At 36.0% G+C, this 12,486-nt stretch overlaps 1 protein-coding gene across 3 annotated transcripts in view; it reads right to left on the reverse strand.

Annotated features, from left to right (window-relative positions):
- Positions 1 to 12,486, reverse strand: part of LOC145733478 (uncharacterized) — a 242,926-nt gene that overhangs the window by 100,661 nt on the left and 129,779 nt on the right. The window lies entirely within an intron of this gene.

Here is a 12,486-nt window from a genome sequence, read left to right on the forward strand (position 1 = left end):
ACGGCCATTATTTTGACAGTTTTCACGTGACTATCTACGCAAATAGTGTTCTAAAATCACGTGACAACTGTCATAAACATCAAAACTAACAAACTTTCCCAGTTTGGGCATAAAACTCATAAAATATTTGAGACAAGTCGTGGTTTTTATCTTCTTGGTCATAATTTTGACAGTTGTCACGGTGACTTTCCAATGAAATAGTGTTTCAGTATCACGTGCCAACTGTCATAAGTACCAAAACTGACACAGTTTGCCCAGTTTGGCCATGAAGCTTTAAAAATCACAGAATGGAACAGTTTTCTTGTGAAGTATTTGAAACAAGTGGCGGTTTTTATCTTCTCGGTTATAATTTTGACAGTTGTCACGTGACTTTCCAATGAAATAGTGTTTTCAGTATCACGTGACAACTGTCATAAGTATCAAAATTGACACAGTTTGTCCAGTTTGGCTATGAAGCTTTAAAAGTCACGAATGGAATAGTTTTCTTGAAATATTTGAAACAAGTCGTGGTTTTTATCTTCTTGGTCATAATTTTGACAATTGTCACGTGACTTACCAATGAAATAGTGTTTCAGTATCACGTGACAACTGTCATAAGTACCAAAACTGACACAGTTTGCCCAGTTTGGCCATGAAGCTTTAAAAATCACAGAATGGAACAGTTTTCTTGTGAAGTATTTGAAACAAGTGGCGGTTTTTATCTTCTCGGTTATAATTTTGACAGTTGTCACGTGACTTTCCAATGAAATAGTGTTTTCAGTATCACGTGACAACTGTCAGAAGTATCAAAACTGACACAGTTTGTCCAGTTTGGTCATGAAGCTTTAAAAGTCACGAATAGAATAGTTTTCTTGAAGTATTTGAAACAAATCGCGGCTTTTCTCTTCTCGGTCATAATTTTGACAATTGTCAAGTGACTTTCCAATGAAATAGTGTTTTCAGTGTCACGTGACAACTGTCACAAGTACCAAAACTGACACAGTTTGTCCAGTTTGGTCATGAAGCTTTAAAAGTCACGAATGGAATAGTTTTCTTGAAGTATTTGAAACAAGTCGCGGTTTTTACCTTCTCGGTTATAATTTTGACAATTGTCACGTGACTTTTCAATCAAATAGTGTTCCAGTATCACGTGACAACTGTCATAAGTATCAAAACTGACACAGTTTGTCCAGTTTGGCCATGAAACTTTAAAAGTCACGAATGGAATAGTTTTTTTGAAGTATTTGAAACAAGTCGCGGCTTTTCTCTTCTCGGTCATAATTTTGACAATTGTCACGTGACTTTCCAATGAAATAGTGTTTTCAGTATCACGTGACAACTGTCATAAGTATCAAAACTGACACACTTTGTCCATTTTGGTCATGAAGCTTTAAAAGTAACGAATGGAATAGTTTTCTTGAAGTATTTGAAACAAGTCGTGGTTTTTATCTTCTCGGTCATAATTTTGACAATTGTCACGTGACTTTCCAATGAAATAGTGTTCCAGTATCACGTGACAACTGTCATAAGTATCAAAACTGACACAGTTTGTCCAGTTTAGCCATGAAACTTTAAAAGTCACGAATGGAATAGTTTTTTTGAAGTATTTGAAACAAGTCGCGGCTTTTCTCTTCTCGGTCATAATTTTGACAATTGTCACGTGACTTTCCAATGAAATAGTGTTTTCAGTATCACGTGACAACTGTCATAAGTATCAAAACTGACACACTTTGTCCATTTTGGTCATGAAGCTTTAAAAGTAACGAATGGAATAGTTTTCTTGAAGTATTTGAAACAAGTCGTGGTTTTTATCTTCTCGGTCATAATTTTGACAATTGTCACGTGACTTTCCAATGAAATAGTGTTCCAGTATCACGTGACAACTGTCATAAGTATCAAAACTGACAACAGTTTGTCCAGTTTGGTCATGAAAAGCTCTAAAAATCACAAAATGGAACAGTTTTCTTGAGATGAAGCTTTCTTAAGATGACTTTGACCATAATTGACAAAGACGTGTCAAAAACGTGAAGGTGCACAGTTTCTTAATTTCTTTAGTAACAAATCAGTCATGTCATTTTGGTTCATTTTTTGCTTCAAACCATTCGCACTTCTTACGACAAAACCCATCAAAGACAGCAGTTCATTTCAAGCGAAATTCAACCCTAATGATATTATTGATTGTTATTTCCCCAACTTTAATAAGTTTAATAGATCTCTGTGGTTTTGCTGGAATGGTGGATATAATTACTTAATTTAATAGAGTTGCACACGTAAACATGTTATCGTGCCAACTATAAATACGAATGACTGATATCTCCAACTTTAGTCAAGGTTTTCTGGGGTTTCTGGTAACAATTTCCGATTTGTTTCGGGGCAGAAAGTGATTGTTATCAGATTGGCAGAAAAACGCTTTGACGTCACCTAAAATCATCAATACACAGGTTATTTTTGGAATCGTGAAAAAAATAGTAAACTTTTGTTTTTTAAACACTTTTTTACCTCCTAATCTGGGTTATTAAAGATTTCTTTTCCTTGTCGAAGTCGTATTAATATTGTTACGATTTTCCCGTGGGTTCACACAAAGTCAATTTAACTCAACAATTAATAATTTTTTTTACACTAAAAACTCTGAAACGCTTCGCAATTTGCGTCGAACGTCGAAGATGCTTCTCGCTGTAGCGCTATCTAACGGTGGCCTACTTAACACGCGCCCGGCCAGATATTGCGGCGCGTCGATTCCATCCCGAATCGAGTGCTCGTTTAGAAGTATCGAGCATAGTAGGCCCAAACCATAACACTGCCCCCTCTTAAAGCTGATCGTCCCGATCCGCTTCATCTAGTCCCTGGTATTTCTTGAGTCTGTCCAGATGGACAATTTTCCGCTTGTCTTTGGGGCTGCGTTGGACTCTGTACACGACGTCGTTTAACCTTTTTACCACATTGTAAGGTCCCTCCCAGTATCGTTGCCATCTATGACTTAATCCTTTGCACCTCCTGGGTTGAAACATCCACACAGCATCATCTTCCTTATAATTGCCACCAGCTGGTCTGTGGTCCAGTGTCATCTTCATACGGTCGGTGTTTGGTTTCATCTTCTCTCTCTCTCAAGTTCCTGAATTGTGCTGGATCCCTTCTGTAACAAACACTGGTCACACCGTTCCTTCCTTTCTGAAGTTAATCCAGTAAAATCGATCTCTTATTCTAGCCAAAGTTGGTTTACTCCAAGTGTCTCCTCCGCGACTGTCATGTAGTTCTCGCAGCACATTCTCTTTGCAGGAATTGGGCACTATTGTTTGGTAAACAAAGCGTTTTCCGTCTGGACTTTCCCATTTGCGAGTAATTAAGTCATCTCGCAGTCGAAGCGAATTCCACTGCAACCAGTAACCCCTTACTGTTGGTCCATATCTGGAAATCTGTTGCCAATCCGGTTTCAAATCCTTCTCCAACCATCTTCTGATTACTTTCAAATCAGAGTCTGAGCGCTGTCCTTTTATTATGTCCTCCTTAGAAACGCTGCTCTTCATTCTTTTTGTAGCCTCTTTATCTGTCACCTTCGCGATTTGACCAATCCTCCAACCATTATGAATTTGTCCTTTCCTGTGCCTTAAGTCACTATCAAAAGCTTGACGATCCTCTACATATCGCGGTAAATGTCCTTCCGGGTTCTTCATTTCCTGCTCCTGGTTGCGCCAGTTCTGCGGGGTCGGTAAACGAGACTGCTGTCTGCAATTCCAGCGGTAATGCCCTTTACGTTCACAATTATAACACGTAATGTTTCTTTCAACAGAGGAGTTCCGGTGATTTGTTCTGATGTCCTGATTTCGTCGGCACTGCGGGTTTGGAGAACAAGACCGCTGTCTGCAACTCCTTCTATAGTGTCCTTTGCGTCCACATCGATAACATTCCACTCTAGTGATCGGGCGTGATCGTTCTAACTGCGTGGACTGAACATTTCCTGATGCTGCCATTGTTGTACTAATTGGCCGAACATGGACTTAATTTCATCCATTAATGTAGCAACAAGATCGGTTGGCGGTCCTCTCTCCTCTTGAATAGTCTCTGGCTTTAAGTCATTGCACGCAGCTTCAACTTCCAGCGTTCGAATCAGTAATTCGCTGCTGTTGCTCCCTTTGAACATCTTCAGCATTTTCTTTACCTCCGGATCTCGAATCCCTTCTACAAAATACTGTGCCACAAATTCTTCTTGGATTTCATCCGGGACGGCTGGGTAAGCCAGACGAATTTCGGCTTCAAACTCTTGTAGATTTTCACCAGTTTTCTGCTGTCTTGCCTTTAATTGCGTTTGATACACTCTTTTCCTATGTTGATCCCCATAACGACGTTCTAATGCAGCTACTAATGCTTCATAGTTGCTTTGTTGGGCCATAGGCAGAGTCTGTAACAGCTCCAATGCAGGTCCTCGTAGTGCTACAGCCATTTCCTCGTTACTCCATCCATTTGCATTTGCAGCGGCCTCAAATTGGAGTTGGTAAGTTGGTTTGGAGTTTGACTACCAAAAACACTACTACAATTCCACAACTATTCCACTATTTAAACTTTACCGTAATAATAATAATAATCTATCGCTATCTAACGGTGGCCTACTTTAACACGCGCCCGGTCAGATATTGCGGCGCATCGAGTGCTCATTCAGAAGTATCGAGCATAGTAGGCCAAACAGTAACAATAATGTTGCTGCTTGTTGCTCCTTGATGGAAACGTTGCCATTTTTGGGTCACTGCCAAGATCCTGTCAAATATTTTGACGTTTGATTGACTCCCGTAGTTGTCATAACAACGAAAATTTGACGTTATCAACTGCAAACAGTCATCTTATTGGTCCAAATTCGCTTGAAACCAATCAGTTTTGCACTGAAACTTTCCATAATAACGAATAACGGTCACGAGCAAAAATCGACGGTATTGACAGTGCGACAAAGTGACAGCTGTCAAACTATTAACAGCCATTATCCCAGATTAGGTTGTCGGCTGTCAAAAATGTCAAATTCTTTCGAAAGCTACCCTGTTGCCTGGTGTCTAAATTTCTGTGGAAATTTCAATGAATTTAAAAACATTTTCAGTTACACCCACGTGACAGTTAAGTCATGTTGATAGCTGTCAAAAGTGTCAACTTTGTCGAAGAAGCTTGATCTGAGATATCAGAGTCATCAAAAACCTGCGCAGTGTCGAGTTGTTTGAGTTACTTTTGGGCGCAATTGTCGATTGTTAATTCGACTATTTATCCGGTTGCAGCTAAGTGTCAGCTGTCAAATTTAGGACAGTTATTGTCTTAGAATTGGTTGACAGCTGTCAAAAATTTATTATTTTTTTTAAATTTTCCTTTGAGAGCATTTGTTAATTCAGATTTTCCGGCTTGCAGCAAAGTGACAGCTGTCAAATTGAGCACAGTTAATGTCTTAAAATCCACTTGGAGTGAGAAAATGAGTTTATAAGGCACATTTTTGAAATCCTTATTAAATTTCCTATCCAAAAACTTAAAAAAACACTACAAGATTTGCTACAGTCAGGGAGAAAAGCGGTGTCAAAGTTTGAACTGTCAGAAACACAAATTGAAAGGACAGTCAGGAACAAAATCGCCTGTAAAACCCACTTGGAGTGAGAAAATGACGGTTTTAAGAACATTTTTGAAATCCTCATTAAATTTCGCATCCAACAACCTAAAAAAACACTTACAAGGTTTGGTACAGTCAGGCAGAAAATCGGTGTCAAAGTTTAAACTGTCAGAAACACAAATTGAAAGGACAGTCAGTGACAAAATCGTCTATAAAATCCACTTGGAGTGAGAAAATGACTGTTTTAAGCACAGTTTTGGAATCCTTATTAAATTTCCTATCCAATAACCTAAAAAAGCACTTACAAAATTTGGTACAGTCAAGAAGAAAAGCGGTGTCAAAAGTATAAAACGCCATAAACACAGATTGAAAGGACGGTCAGGGATAAAATCGCCTGTAAAACCCACTTGTAGTGAGAAAATTACAGTTTTAAGCACATTTTTGGAATCCTCATTAAATTTCCTATCCAATAACCTGAAAAAGCACTTACAAAATTTGGTACAGTCAAGGAGAAAAGCGGTGTCAAAGTATAAAACGCCATAAACACAGATTGAAAGAACGGTCAGGGACAAAATCGCCTGTAAAACCCACTTGGAGTGAGAAAATGAGTTTATAAGGCACATTTTTGAAATCCTTATTAAATTTCCTATCCAAAAACCTAAAAAAGCACTTACAAAATTTGGTACAGTCGAGGAGAAAAGTGGTGTCAAAGTATAAAACGCCATAAACACAGATTGAAAGGACGGTCAGGGATAAAATCGCCTATAAAACCCACTTGGAGTGAGAAAATTAGTTTATAAGGCACATTTTTGAAATCCTTATTAAATTTCCTATCCAAAAACCTAAAAAAGCACTTACAAAATTTGGTACAGTCAAGGAGAAAAGCGGTGTCAAAGTATAAAACGCCATAAACGTAGATTGAAAGGACGGTCAGGGACAAAATCGCCTGTAAAACCCACTTGGAGTGAGAAAATGAGTTTATAAGGCACATTTTTGAAATCCTTATTAAATTTCCTATCCAAAAACCTAAAAAAGCACTTACAAAATTTGGTACAGTCAAGGAGAAAAGCGGTGTCAAAGTATAAAACGCCATAAACGTAGATTGAAAGGACGGTCAGGGACAAAATCGCCTGTAAAACCCACTTGTAGTGAGAAAATTACAGTTTTAAGCACATTTTTGGAATCCTCATTAAATTTCCTATCCAATAACCTGAAACAGCACTTACAAAATTTGGTACAGTCAAGGAGAAAAGCGGTGTCAAAGTATAAAACGCCATAAACACAGATTGAAAGAACGGTCAGGGACAAAATCGCCTGTAAAACCCACTTGGAGTGAGAAAATGAGTTTATAAGGCACATTTTTGAAATCCTTATTAAATTTCCTATCCAATAACCTGAAAAAGCACTTACAAAATTTGGTACAGTCAAGGAGAAAAGCGGTGTCAAAGTATAAAACGCCATAAACATAGATTGAAAGGACGGTCAGGGACAAAATCGCCTGTAAAACCCCCTTGGAGTGAGAAAATGAGTTTATAAGGCACATTTTTGAAATCCTTATTAAATTTCCTATCCAATAACCTTAAAAAGCACTTACAAAATTTGGTACAGTCAAGGAGAAAAGCGGTGTCAAAAGTATAAAACGCCATAAACACAGTTTGAAAGAATAGTCAGGGACAAAATCGCCTGTAAAACCCACTTGGAGTGAGAAAATGAGTTTATAAGGTACATTTTTGAAATCCTTATTAAATTTCCTATCCAAAAACCTAAAAAAGCACTTACAAAATTTGGTACAGTCGAGGAGAAAAGTGGTGTCAAAGTATAAAACGCCATAAACACAGATTGAAAGGACGGTCAGGGACAAAATCGCCTGTAAAACTCACTTGGAGTGAGAAAATGACTGTTTTAAGCACATTTTGGAATCTTTATTAAATTTCCTATTAAATAACCTGAAAAAACACTACAAGATTTGGTACAGTAAGGCAGAAAAGCCGTGTAAAAGATTGAACTGTCAGAAACACAGATTGAAAGGACAGTCAGGAACAAAATCGTCTGTAAAACCCACTTGGAGTGAGAAAATGACTGTTTAAAGCACATTTTTGGAATCCTCATTAAATTTCGCATCCAACAACCTAAAAAAGCACTTACAAGGTTTGGTACAGTCAGGCAGAAAAACGGTGTCAAAGTTTAAACTGTCAGAAACACAGATTGAAAGGACAGTCGGTGACAAAATCGTCTATAAAACCCCCTTGGAGTGAGAAAATGACGGTTTTAAGCACATTTTTGGAATCCTCATTAAATTTCCTATCCAAAAACCTGAAAAAGCACTTACAAAATTTGGTACAGTCAAGGAGAAAAGCTACACTAATTTTCAGGCTGGATCCTCCATTATGAATACAAACTTTTATGGTGTTGGGTTGGTTTGGTAATTCACTCTAAGTGAAATGCAAAAATTAATTTTTATTGTTTCAGTGGCAGCCAAGTGACAGCTGTCAAATTCTGCAGCTGTCAAAAATATCAACTTTGTTCAGGAGCTAGTTTCTGAGATATCAGTGACTAAACCTGTCTAGTGCTCAAATTATATTCTTGTGAGTTTCAATAATTCCAGTTGAAGCCAAGTGACAAATGTCAAATTCAGTACAGTTATTGTCCTGGGTTAGATTGACAGCTGTCAAATAAATTTTACAGCTTGACAAACTGTCAAAATACGTTTATGAAGGTGTAAAACACAGTCAAATTACTTTTTACAAAAATTCTGCTTTACCAAGCAAGTTTTAGAGATTTACAGTTTAATGGTGGCATTTTTTTTTTTTTTTTGGAATTTGACAGCTGTCATTTGGCTGCCAATGAAACAATAAAAAATATTTTTTTTATTTCATTTGTAGTGAATTACCAAACCAACCAAACACCATAAAAGGTTATATTCATAATGGAGGATCCAGTCTGAAAATTAGTGAATTTCCTTTTGAAAACGCAAGAGAAAATCGCTTTTCTTTCCATCGAAAACATAGTTAAAATCCGACCCACTTGCATGGCTAAAACATAATTTTTTGCATGAGAAACCCCAGTTGAGGCAAATGATTTATGAATGTGTCTCGATTTACTCCGGAGAACAGATTTGTTTGTCACTCTTAATGGAACTTCCGAAATTCGATCCTAAAACTGATATGGCGCTTATTGTTTCTTTTTATCAAATTTAAGTTGAAATGAGCAGGGACATTTACTAGAAAGAAACCACTTTACTGTAAAATTCTAAGAAGTTTAAGTAAGTACTAAAGCTTACAAAAATGCACTTTTTGGTAACTTGAAATCAGTCCTGACTTGCAGGAAGAAAGCAGCAACTTTGGTACGCCACTGCTCCGGCCCCCTTTGACTGATCGATGTGAGAAAAAATTCGTTTGAAAGCCCAAACAATTCTCTACAAAAAGTCTTATTAGTCGCAAAAGTGTAGCTCTAACCGTATTTGAGTTATCAAGGAAAATATCAAAGAATGTCAAAAAGTCAGGCGTCCACCGGTTTTTTAAATTTTTTATTATTGTCTTTTTTGGTTTTTTGCCCTTTTAGTGTTATTTTTAATACTTTTTTTTTTGAGGCAAATAAAAGAAAACCGTAAACAGATTTGTTTTTCGTATAAATATTTTTGAATGTTCAAAATTAAAAAAATGTAAAAAAAAATTGTAATTTAAAATAATTTTTTTTTTTTAATTTTTGACAACTGTCATTCCGAATTTTTGACGACAGCTGCCATTTTTATTCTTTTGTAGTATTTTTTTTTGACAGCTATTTTAAATGTTTTTTTTTTTTTTAGTTTTGACAGTTGATAACTGTCATATTTTAGAATGTTGTGCTCTGTCACTTTAGGTTCAATTTGACAACAGTTATTTCAAAAAAATTAATCTTTTTCCAATTACAAATTTTTTGACAACTGTCAATTTGAATATGTTTTTGATGGAATTTATTAAAACTTTTGACAACTGAAATACATTTTGCTTATATTTAATAATTTTTGACAACCGCCGTCATTTATATTTTCATACATTTTTTAAGTTGTGTGAACTGTCATTTTGAAAATATTGACACTGTCATTTTGAGAAGTTTTTTTTAGTTTTTCCAATTTTTACGATTTTTGACAGAACATTTTTAAAATTCCATACTTTTTTAGAATTTTTGGAAGTTTCCACGGAAATATCAACAATTTAGACACTATGATGCAAGTTTAATTACTGATATCTCAGAAACCTTTGCTCAGAAAAGTGCTTTTTTAGGTTATTGGATAGGAAATTTAATGAGGATTCCAAAAATGTGCTTGAAACTGTAATTTTCTCACTCCAAGTGGGTTTTACAGGCGATTTTGTCACTGACGGTCCTTTCAATCTGTGTTGATGGCAGTTTAAATTTTGACACCGTTTTTCTGCCTGACTGTACCAAATCTTGTGGTGATTTTTTAGGTTTTTGGATAGGAAATTTAATGAGGATTCCAAAACTGTGTTTAAAACCGTCATTTTCTCACTCCAAGTGGGTTTTACAGGCGATTTTGTCCCAGACCGCCCTTTCAATCTGTGTTTATGGCAGTTTAAACTTTGACACCGTTTTTCTCCCTGACTGTACCAAATCTTGTGGTGCTTTTTTAGGCTGTTGCATGCGAAATTTAATTAGGATTCCAAAAATGTGCTTAAAACCGTCATTTTCTCACTACAAGTGGGCTTTACAGACGATTTTGTTCCTGACTGTCCTTTCAATCTGTGTTTATGACAGTTTAAACTTTGACACCGTTTTTCTCCCTGACTGTACCAAATCTTGTGGTGATTTTTTAGGTTTTTGGATAGGAAATTTAATGAGGATTCCAAAACTGTGCTTAAAACCGTCATTTTCTCACTACAAGTGGGCTTTACAGACGATTTTGTTCCTGACTGTCCTTTCAATCTGTGTTTATGACAGTTTAAACTTTGACACCGTTTTTCTCCCTGACTGTACCAAATCTTGTGGTGATTTTTTAGGTTTTTGGATAGGAAATTTAATGAGGATTCCAAAACTGTGCTTAAAACCGTCATTTTCTCACTACAAGTGGGCTTTACAGACGATTTTGTTCCTGTCTGTCCTTTCAATTTGTGTTTATGGCAGTTTAAACTTTGACACCGTTTTTCTCCCTGACTGTACCAAATCTTGTGGTGCTTTTTTAAGCTGTTGCATGCGAAATTTAATTAGGATTCCAAAAATGTGCTTAAAACCGTCATTTTCTCACTACAAGTGGGCTTTACAGACGATTTTGTTCCTGACTGTCCTTTCAATCTGTGTTTATGGCAGTTTAAACTTTGACACCGTTTTTCTCCCTGACTGTACCAAATCTTGTGGTGCTTTTTTAGGCTGTTGGATAGGAAATTTAATGAGGATTCCAAAAATGTTCTTAAAACAGTCATTTTCTCACTCCAAGCGAATTTTATAGATGATTTTCTCACTGACTGTCCTTTCAATCTGTGTTTATGGCAGTTTAAACTTTGACACCGTTTTTCTCCCTGACTGTACCAAATCTTGTGGTGCTTTTTTAGGCTGTTGGATAGGAAATTTAATGAGGATTCCAAAAATGTGCTTAAAACAGTCATTTTCTCACTCCAAGTGGATTTTATAGAAGATTTTGTCACTGACTGTCCTTTCAATCTGTGTTTATGGCAGTTTAAACTTTGACACCGCTTTTCTCCTTGACTGTACTAAATCTTGTAGTAATGACACTTGAATAACAATGTCACACAAATTATACAGCTTTCAAATCTGTCAAAAAACGTTCATGGAGGTATAAAACACAGTTAAATTACTTTTTACCAAAATTCTGCTTTACTAAGCCAGTTTTACAGATTTACAGTTTAATGGTGGAGTTTTTGACAGTTGACACTAAAATAACACATAGAACCATCTGTCACATAAATTATACAGCTTGACAAACTGTCAAAAAACGTTCATGGAGGTATAAAACACTGTCAAATTACTTTTTACCAAAATTCTGCTTTACTAAGCCAGTTTTACAGATTTACAATTTAATGGTGGAGTTTTTGACAGTTGACACTAAAATAACACATAGAACCATCTGTCAAATAAATTATACAGCTTGACAACCTGTCAAAAAACGCTCATGAAGGTATAAAACACTGTCAAATTACTTTTTACCTAAATTCTGCTTTATCAAGCAAGTTTTACAGATTTACAGTTTAATGGTGGAGTTTTTGACAGTTGACACTAAAATAACACATAGAACCATCTGTCACATAAATTATACAGCTTGACAAACTGTCAAAAAACGTTCATGGAGGTATAAAACACTGTCAAATTACTTTTTACCAAAATTCTGCTTTACTAAGCCAGTTTTACAGATTTACAATTTAATGGTGGAGTTTTTGACAGTTGACACTAAAATAACACATAGAACCATCTGTCAAATAAATTATACAGCTTGACAACCTGTCAAAAAACGCTCATGAAGGTATAAAACACTGTCAAATTACTTTTTACCTAAATTCTGCTTTATCAAGCAAGTTTTACAGATTTACAGTTTAATGGTGGAGTTTTTGACAGTTGACACTAAAATAACACATAGAACCATCTGTCAAATAAATTATACAGCTTGACAACCTGTCAAAAAACGCTCATGAAGGTATAAAACACTGTCAAATTACTTTTTACCTAAATTCTGCTTTATCAAGCAAGTTTTACAGATTTACAGTTTAATGGTGGAGTTTTTGACAGTTGACACTTGAGTAACAGTGTCACATAAATTATACAGCTTGACAAACTGTCAAAAAACGTTCATGGAGGTATAAAACACTGTCAAATTACTTTTTACCTAAATTCTGCTTTATCAAGCAAGTTTAACAGATTTACAGTTTAATGGTGGAATTTTTGACAGTTGACACTAGACTAACAGTGTCACATATATTATACAGCTGTCA

The sequence above is a fragment of the Ips typographus genome, linkage group LG9 (genome assembly GCF_016097725.1).
Source record: "Ips typographus isolate SLU linkage group LG9, UJ_Ityp_2.0, whole genome shotgun sequence".
Classification (NCBI taxonomy): domain Eukaryota; kingdom Metazoa; phylum Arthropoda; class Insecta; order Coleoptera; family Curculionidae; genus Ips; species Ips typographus.